Source organism: Zeugodacus cucurbitae, unplaced genomic scaffold (genome assembly GCF_028554725.1).
Source record: "Zeugodacus cucurbitae isolate PBARC_wt_2022May unplaced genomic scaffold, idZeuCucr1.2 ctg00000024.1, whole genome shotgun sequence".
NCBI classification, from domain to species: Eukaryota; Metazoa; Arthropoda; class Insecta; order Diptera; family Tephritidae; genus Zeugodacus; species Zeugodacus cucurbitae.
Genome location: NW_026530835.1, coordinates 127501 through 137500, shown reverse-complemented (window position 1 = coordinate 137500; position 10000 = coordinate 127501). Strand labels below are relative to the sequence as shown.

General features: G+C 32.3%; 2 non-coding genes and 1 pseudogene across 2 annotated transcripts; all 3 read right to left on the bottom strand.

The window, feature by feature from the left end:
• LOC128923647 (large subunit ribosomal RNA) overlaps nt 1-2470 on the bottom strand; it is a 4771-nt pseudogene extending 2301 nt beyond the window's left edge.
• Nucleotides 2471-2923: 453 nt separating this feature from the next.
• LOC128923659 (5.8S ribosomal RNA) lies at nt 2924-3102 on the bottom strand. The gene has a single exon (XR_008472397.1). It is a non-coding gene; the product is annotated as a 5.8S ribosomal RNA (ribosomal RNA).
• A 509-nt stretch (nt 3103-3611) lies between these two features.
• On the bottom strand, nt 3612-5601 carry LOC128923687 (small subunit ribosomal RNA). The gene has a single exon (XR_008472425.1). It is a non-coding gene; the product is annotated as a small subunit ribosomal RNA (ribosomal RNA).
• Between the last annotated feature and the right edge of the window lie 4399 nt (nt 5602-10000).

The following is a 10000-nucleotide window of genomic DNA, read 5'->3' as shown; positions in this document are numbered from 1 at the left end:
ATCGTTATAATTAAATAAGAATATATATCTTGCGATATAATTCTTATAAAATTTTAGCAAGAAAGTTCCACAATTGGCTACGTAACTACTATCCGGGGAACAAGAACCGAAATTCTCTATTTACCCAGAACGAGTACATAAACCATGGTATTGCTTCCCAATCAAGCCCGACTATCTCAATCTTCAGAGCCAATCCTTATCCCGAAGTTACGGATCTAATTTGCCGACTTCCCTTACCTACATTATTCTATCGACTAGAGACTCTTCACCTTGGAGACCAGCTGCGGATATTGGTACGGCCTGTTGAGAAGTTTGCGTAACCCCACCATAAATTTTCAAGGTCCGAGGAGAAAATATCGACACAACAGTAAATGTCATGCTCTTCTAGTCCATCTACCATATCTCTCTTCGAAAGACTTCCATGGTAGTACGACTATAAAACAGAAAAGAAAACTCTTCCGATACCTCTCGACGGCTTCTTTATGGTCGTTCCTGTTGCCAGGATGAGCACAAGGCCCATTTTTAATAACAAACGGATACTCAACAGGTTACGGAATTGGAACCGTATTCCCTTTCGTTCAAAATTATTCAAGTGTTTAATTACTATGAAGAAAACATAATAATTATATATTCTCAACAATTCATTAAAACTTGAAAATTTTCGGCTTTCGCCTTGAACTTAGGACCGACTAACTCGTGATCAACCACTGTTCACACGAAACCCTTCTCCACTTCAGTCCTCCAAGGTCTCATTCGATTATTTGCTACTACCACCAAGATCTGTACCAATGGCGGCTCCATGCAGGCTTACGCCAAACACTTCTAAGCACACCATTGTACCCTCCTACTCACTAAAGTTTCAAAATTTATAATCCAACCGAAATTGTATTATAAATCATGTACTTTAGCGGTAATGTATAGGTATACAACTTAAGCGCCATCCATTTTAAGGGCTAGTTGCTTCGGCAGGTGAGTTGTTACACACTCCTTAGCGGATTACGACTTCCATGTCCACCGTCCTGCTGTTTTAAGCAACCAACGCCTTTCATGGTATCTGCATGAGTTGTTAATTTGGGCACCGTAACATTACGTTTGGTTCATCCCACAGCGCCAGTTCTGCTTACCAAAAGTGGCCCACTGGGCACATTATATCATAACCTCAACCTTCATATCAAGAAAGGTGAGGTTCTTACCCATTTAAAGTTTGAGAATAGGTTAAGGTCGTTTCGACCCTAAGGCCTCTAATCATTCGCTTTACCAGATAAGATTATTTTACATAATATTTAAATGCACCAGCTATCCTGAGGGAAACTTCGGAGGGAACCAGCTACTAGATGGTTCGATTGGTCTTTCGCCCCTATACTCAATTCTGACAATCGATTTGCACGTCAGAACTGTTTCGGTCTTCCATCAGGGTTTCCCCTGACTTCAACCTGATCAAGTATAGTTCACCATCTTTCGGGTCACAGCATATATGCTCAAGGTACGCTCCAGTTAGAGGTATAAATAATAATAAATTATCATTATACATAACTATATGGAACGCCCCGGGATTGAATTAATAGTAAAATATTTCACTAAAAATTAATCCCATTATATAAAAGTTAAGTTAATTTCGCCATTAGGTTTAATATAACCCAATGACTTGCACATATGTTAGACTCCTTGGTCCGTGTTTCAAGACGGGTCCCGAAGGTATCCTGAATCTTTCGCATTGTTAATCATATAAATGCATACAATTAATATTAAAATCAATGATAATAATATTATTGTAAAATTCAAAAGAATTTAAGCATTATATATGTAAAATCTATCAACACTTTATCAAATCATCAGTATTTATTCTATGTTAATAAGCTAAAAGCAAATTAATTTGAATAAACTTAACACCAATGATCTTTTGATAAATATTTTATTATGTTAATAGATTACAATGTCCTTATATGAAAAAAATGCACACTATTACTATAATATTATAAATATCACAGTTATAATGATGAATTTTTCATAATGGATATTCAGGTTCATCGGGCTTAACCTCTAAGCAGTTTCACGTACTATTTAACTCTCTATTCAGAGTTCTTTTCAACTTTCCCTCACGGTACTTGTTTACTATCGGTCTCATGGTTATATTTAGTTTTAGATGGAGTTTACCACCCACTTAGTGCTGCACTATCAAGCAACACGACTCTTTGGAAATATCTTTCTAGTAATCATTAACGTTATACGGGCCTGGCACCCTCTATGGGTAAATGGCCTCATTTAAGAAGGACTTAAATCGTTAATTTCTCATACTAGATATTAAGATATTCCATACACTGCATCTCACATTTGCCATATAGACAAAGTGACTTAGTGCTGAACTATTTTCTTTTCGCTCGCCGCTACTAAGAAAATCCTTGTTAGTTTCTTTTCCTCCCCTCATTAATATGCTTAAATTCAGGGGGTAGTCCCATATGAGTTGAGGTTGTATAAAAATATTTATATTTATTTTATATTTTAGCTTTTTGCTATTTTAAAGAAACATACATAATTATTTCTTAACACCAATATAATTTTCTTAATAATAAATATTCAATCTTTTCATCCCGTACTACTTACTTCATTATAACAACAATATTATTTTCTTGGTTTTTTACATTTAAGGCAATCCTAGAATAAAATAATATTTTATGCTAGACGTTCCTCTAAATGTATATATTATTTGAAATAATAATATTGAAATTTTATTGTTTTTGGGAATACTAAGATTCTTATTTATTATAAAATTTCGTTCAAATATGAGGTGTTCAAGAATATATTTTCTATATTTCTTTTTATGCTATTAATATTATGGATTGAAAAATACAATCCAGTAATATACCATGTGCTTAAATTCTTTTAATTGACTAAAAGAATAAGCAACTAATTTAGCATAGTCTTACAACCCTCAACCATATGTAGTCCAAGCAGCACTTTAAAATTAATTAAAGTACATAACAGCATGGACTGCAATATGCGTTCAAAATGTCGATGTTCATGTGTCCTGCAGTTCACACGATGACGCACAGTTAGCTGCGTTCTTCATCGACCCATGAGCCGAGTGATCCACCGCTTAGAGTGATAATTTTTTGTTTATTTTAATTTAACGTCAAGAGTTTTTAATTTATTGAAAGAATAACATTTCGTTTTCGTATATAATATATAAATTATTTTAAAACATCTTTCAATAAATTGTAATTTTCAACCCAAACATTTACAAGTTGCGCATGTCTTAGTCCAACAAAAACAGTAATTCCTTTTTTATTACATTTTATTTAATTTCTATATATTTTTAAGGAATTACACGTTAATGAGAACAAATTAACTTATCATTTATATTATTTTTATAAATAATAAGTACAACTATATATGTTTAAAGGTTTGTTGCGTTCAAATACAATGTATGCGATATAATTTTCATTATACTACAATACAAGGAGTAAAAAAAAAAAGAAAAAAAAGAAAAACATTCAAATAAATGAATGAAAAGAAAAAAAAGAAAATAATTTTTCTTTTTTATTCTTTTTTTGTTTGTTTGTTTGTTTGTTTGTTTGTTTGTTTTTTTATAATATTTACGGATAGGAACACAATAATGATCCTTCCGCAGGTTCACCTACGGAAACCTTGTTACGACTTTTACTTCCTCTAAATAATCAAGTTCGGTCAACTTTTGCGAAACAACCGTGAAACACAAGGCGTCACAGTGATCACGTCCGGAGACCTCACTAAATAATTCAATCGGTAGTAGCGACGGGCGGTGTGTACAAAGGGCAGGGACGTAATCAATGCGAGTTAATGACTCACACTTACTGGGAATTCCAAGTTCATGTGAACAGTTTCAGTTCACAATCCCAAGCATGAAAGTGGTTCAGCGGTTTACCCGGACCTCTCGGTCTAGGAAATACACGTTGATACTTTCATTGTAGCGCGCGTGCAGCCCAGGACATCTAAGGGCATCACAGACCTGTTATTGCTCAATCTCGTTACTGCTAGACGCAATTTGTCCATTTAAGAAGCTAGTGTCCTTATAATGGGACAAACCAACAGGTACGGCTCCACTTATATAAACACATTCAAACACTTGCACATTCAAGATGAACTCATGAATGAAGGCTATATAAGCTTCAACACCATAATCCTGAAAGCATCTATTTAATATATTTGAGTCTCGTTCGTTATCGGAATTAACCAGACAAATCACTCCACGAACTAAGAACGGCCATGCACCACCACCCATAGATTCGAGAAAGAGCTATCAATCTGTCTTACACGCTTATGTTCGGACCTGGTAAGTTTTCCCGTGTTGAGTCAAATTAAGCCGCAGGCTCCACTCCTGGTGGTGCCCTTCCGTCAATTCCTTTAAGTTTCAGCTTTGCAACCATACTTCCCCCGGAGCCCAAAAGCTTTGGTTTCCCGGGAAGCGACTGAGAGAGCCATAGTAGTAGCTACACCCAATTGCTAGCTGGCATCGTTTATGGTTAGAACTAGGGCGGTATCTGATCGCCTTCGAACCTCTAACTTTCGTTCTTGATTAATGAAAACATCTTTGGCAAATGCTTTCGCTTAAGTTAGTCTTACGACGGTCCAAGAATTTCACCTCTCGCGTCGTAATACTAATGCCCCCAAACTGCTTCTATTAATCATTACCTCTTGATCTAAAAACCAATGAAAGTAGAACAGAGGTCTTATTTCATTATTCCATGCACAAAATATTCAGGCATTTGGAGCCTGCTTTAAGCACTCTAATTTGTTCAAAGTAATTGTACCGGCCCACAACAACACTCGATGAAGAGCACTGAAGCAGGTTTAAATAGGAGGAATATATAAAAAATACATTGTATTAATTACATATAAGAACTCCACCGGTAATACGCTTGCATACATAAGGTAATGTACATACCACAATTATAGCTGTACTACCCGTATGAAGCACAAATTCAACTACGAACGTTTTAACCGCAACAACTTTAATATACGCTATTGGAGCTGGAATTACCGCGGCTGCTGGCACCAGACTTGCCCTCCAATAGGTCCTTGTTAAAGGATTTAAAGTGTACTCATTCCAATTACAGGGCCTCGGATATGAGTCCTGTATTGTTATTTTTCGTCACTACCTCCCCGAACTGGGAGTGGGTAATTTACGCGCCTGCTGCCTTCCTTAGATGTGGTAGCCGTTTCTCAGGCTCCCTCTCCGGAATCGAACCCTGATTCCCCGTTACCCGTTGCAACCATGGTAGTCCTAGATACTACCATCAAAAGTTGATAGGGCAGACATTTGAAAGATCTGTCGTCGGTACGAGACCATACGATCTGCAAGTTATCTAGAGTTCAACCAATATAACGATCTTACGATCGCTTGGTTTTAGCCTAATAAAAGCACACGTTCCAAAAGGTCCGTGTTTATTTTGCATGTATTAGCTCTAGAATTACCACAGTTATCCAAGTAACTGTTAACGATCTATGGAACCATAACTGATATAATGAGCCTTTTGCGGTTTCACTTTTAATTTGTTTGTACTTAGACATGCATGGCTTAATCTTTGAGACAAGCATATAACTACTGGCAGGATCAACCAGAATAATATTTTTTATTCATTTATATAATATTTTTTATACTATATAAATTTTTATAATGATATTTTCAATATTTGAAAATTAAGTACACGACATATACACAATGCAAAGGAGAACGAAATCGCGACAATAAATAATTATGAAATTTCTTCTACTATGGTCGGATTAAATAATTTACTTCATGTCATTTAAATTTCATATTATTGTATTATTTATTGCGGTCTTATTCGGACTTTGAGACTGTGTATCTTATCGTGAGAAAGAATTTTCGTTCTCTATACATATATAATATAATTATTAATGTAAGGACGATGTTTCTTCTTGTATTTGTTAAACTTTCAAATAATATCATTTTTTATACATTTTACTTTATTTCAATGCATATAGTGTATATATCTTTTTTTAAGAGTATATACGTTTTTCTTTTGATTTGAAATTAATAATTTCAATTCAATTATTTTTCATTTTATTTCATATATGATATGAAAGTATTCGAGCGTAATAATATAAATATTTAACTTTATTGAATTTTATTCTTTACCCACATATATTTTATGTGAATAGAAGAACAAACCCCAAAAAAAGTTAAATTAAAAAAAAAAACGACTACATTATGTTAGGTATAGAAGAATAATCTCAATTAATAACATTTCATTATTAACAAAATTATTTCTATTTAAACCAACTGTAGCAAACCAGGAATAAATTTTTTTGCTCTCATTTATATATTACACTTAAATACTTTTATAAATATATGAAAATAATTTTCATATAAGTACTAAGTATGCAATTTCATACAAGTATTAAAATTTTCATACAAGTACTAATGTTGAAGTTTCATACAACATATATGTTTTCTGCCACGTACACCTCACCAACCGGAAATCGTATGGAGAAAATCTTTTTAACCATATAAAAGTTTTAAATTCATATATATACAAGTAATTTATATCATTTTCTATGAGCATTATGCTTATAAGAAATATTACAACATCAAAAATAGCTTAACATTTATTTTTTTTTTTAAATTTTTTGTACTTATATGAAAATTATTTAGTTGTATGAATTCATACACTTAGTACTTATATGAAAATTATTTACTTGTATGAATTCATAAACTTAGTATCTATATGAAAATTATTTAGTATTTATATGAAAATTATTTACTTGTATGAATTCATAAACTTAGTATCTATATGAAAATTATTTAGTATTTATATGAAAATTTTTAACTTGTATGAATTCATTAACTTAGTATCTATATGAAAATTATTTAGTATTTATATGAAAATTTTTAACTTGTATGAATTCATTAACTTAGTATCTATATGAAAATTATTTAGTATTTATATGAAAATTTTTAACTTGTATGAATTCATTAACTTAGTATCTATATGAAAATTATTTAGTATTTATATGAAAATTTTTAACTTGTATGAATTCATTAACTTAGTATCTATATGAAAATTATTTAGTATTTATATGAAAATTATTTACTTGTATGAATTCATAAACTTAGTATCTATATGAAAATTATTTAGTATTTATATGAAAATTTTTAACTTGTATGAATTCATAAACTTAGTATCTATATGAAAATTATTTAGTATTTATATGAAAATTTTTAACTTGTATGAATTCATTAACTTAGTATCTATATGAAAATTATTTAGTATTTATATGAAAATTTTTAACTTGTATGAATTCATTAACTTAGTATCTATATGAAAATTATTTAGTATTTATATGAAAATTTTTAACTTGTATGAATTCATTAACTTAGTATCTATATGAAAATTATTTAGTATTTATATGAAAATTTTTAACTTGTATGAATTCATTAACTTAGTATCTATATGAAAATTATTTAGTATTTATATGAAAATTATTTACTTGTATGAATTCATAAACTTAGTATCTATATGAAAATTATTTAGTATTTATATGAAAATTTTTAACTTGTATGAATTCATTAACTTAGTATCTATATGAAAATTATTTAGTATTTATATGAAAATTTTTAACTTGTATGAATTCATTAACTTAGTATTTATATGAAAATTATTTAGTATTTATATGAAAATTTTTAACTTGTTTGAATTCATTAACTTAGTATCTATATGAAAATTATTTAGTATTTATATGAAAATTATTTACTTGTATGAATTCATAAACTTAGTATCTATATGAAAATTATTTAGTATTTATATGAAATTTTTTTACTTGTATGAACGTGGTTTCGGCGTTTTGGCTCTTTATATGTGGTTTCGGCTCTTCGCAAATAGGGACAGTAGGAATCTCCTGAATTCCTTTTTGCGCGTCACTAATAAGATGACGATGCATTTGGCTACGTAAATAAAATCATTTTTATGCCCGCCGTTTAACCAAATTTAGTTTTTTTTATATGCAAATATACGTGGTTTCGGCGTTTTGGCTCTTTATATGGGGTTTCGGCTCTTCGCAAATAGGGACAGTAGGAATCTCCTGAATTCCTTTTTGCGCGTCACTAATAAGATGACGATGCATTTGGCTACGTAAATAAAATCATTTTTATGTCCGCCGTTTAACCAAACTTAGTTTTTTTTATATGCAAATATACGTTTTTTCGGCCTTTTGGCTCTTTATATGTGGTTTCGGCTCTTCGCAAATAGGGACAGTAGGAATCTACTGAATTCCTTCATGCGCGTCACTAATAAGATGACGATGCATTTGGCTACGTAAATAAAATCATTTTTATGCCCGCCGTTTAACCAAATTTAGTTTTTTTTATATGCAAATATACGTTTTTTCGGCCTTTTGGCTCTTTATATGTGGTTTCGGCTCTTCGCAAATAGGGACAGTAGGAATCTCCTGAATTCCTTTTTGCGCGTCACTAATAAGATGACGATGCATTTGGCTACGTAAATAAAATCATTTTTATGCCCGCCGTTTAACCAAATTTAGTTTTTTTTATATGCAAATATACGTTTTTTCGGCCTTTTGGCTCTTTATATGTGGTTTCGGCTCTTCGCAAATAGGGACAGAGGAATCTCCTGAATTCCTTTTTGCGCGTCACTAATAAGATGACGATGCATTTGGCTACGTAAATAAAATCATTTTTATGCCCGCCGTTTAACCAAATTTAGTTTTTTTTATATGCAAATATACGTTTTTTCGGCCTTTTGGCTCTTTATATGTGGTTTCGGCTCTTCGCAAATAGGGACAGTAGGAATCTCCTGAATTCCTTTTTGCGCGTCACTAATAAGATGACGATGCATTTGGCTACGTAAATAAAATCATTTTTATGCCCGCCGTTTAACCAAATTTAGTTTTTTTTATATGCAAATATACGTTTTTTCGGCCTTTTGGCTCTTTATATGTGGTTTCGGCTCTTCGCAAATAGGGACAGAGGAATCTCCTGAATTCCTTTTTGCGCGTCACTAATAAGATGACGATGCATTTGGCTACGTAAATAAAATCATTTTTATGCCCGCCGTTTAACCAAATTTAGTTTTTTTTATATGCAAATATACGTTTTTTCGGCCTTTTGGCTCTTTATATGTGGTTTCGGCTCTTCGCAAATAGGGACAGTAGGAATCTCCTGAATTCCTTTTTGCGCGTCACTAATAAGATGACGATGCATTTGGCTACGTAAATAAAATCATTTTTATGCCCGCCGTTTAACCAAATTTAGTTTTTTTTATATGCAAATATACGTTTTTTCGGCCTTTTGGCTCTTTATATGTGGTTTCGGCTCTTCGCAAATAGGGACAGAGGAATCTCCTGAATTCCTTTTTGCGCGTCACTAATAAGATGACGATGCATTTGGCTACGTAAATAAAATCATTTTTATGCCCGCCGTTTAACCAAATTTAGTTTTTTTTATATGCAAATATACGTTTTTTCGGCCTTTTGGCTCTTTATATGTGGTTTCGGCTCTTCGCAAATAGGGACAGTAGGAATCTCCTGAATTCCTTTTTGCGCGTCACTAATAAGATGACGATGCATTTGGCTACGTAAATAAAATCATTTTTATGCCCGCCGTTTAACCAAATTTAGTTTTTTTTATATGCAAATATACGTTTTTTCGGCCTTTTGGCTCTTTATATGTGGTTTCGGCTCTTCGCAAATAGGGACAGAGGAATCTCCTGAATTCCTTTTTGCGCGTCACTAATAAGATGACGATGCATTTGGCTACGTAAATAAAATCATTTTTATGCCCGCCGTTTAACCAAATTTAGTTTTTTTTATATGCAAATATACGTTTTTTCGGCCTTTTGGCTCTTTATATGTGGTTTCGGCTCTTCGCAAATAGGGACAGTAGGAATCTCCTGAATTCCTTTTTGCGCGTCACTAATAAGATGACGATGCATTTGGCTACGTAAATAAAATCATTTTTATGCCCGCCGTTTAACCAAATTTAGTT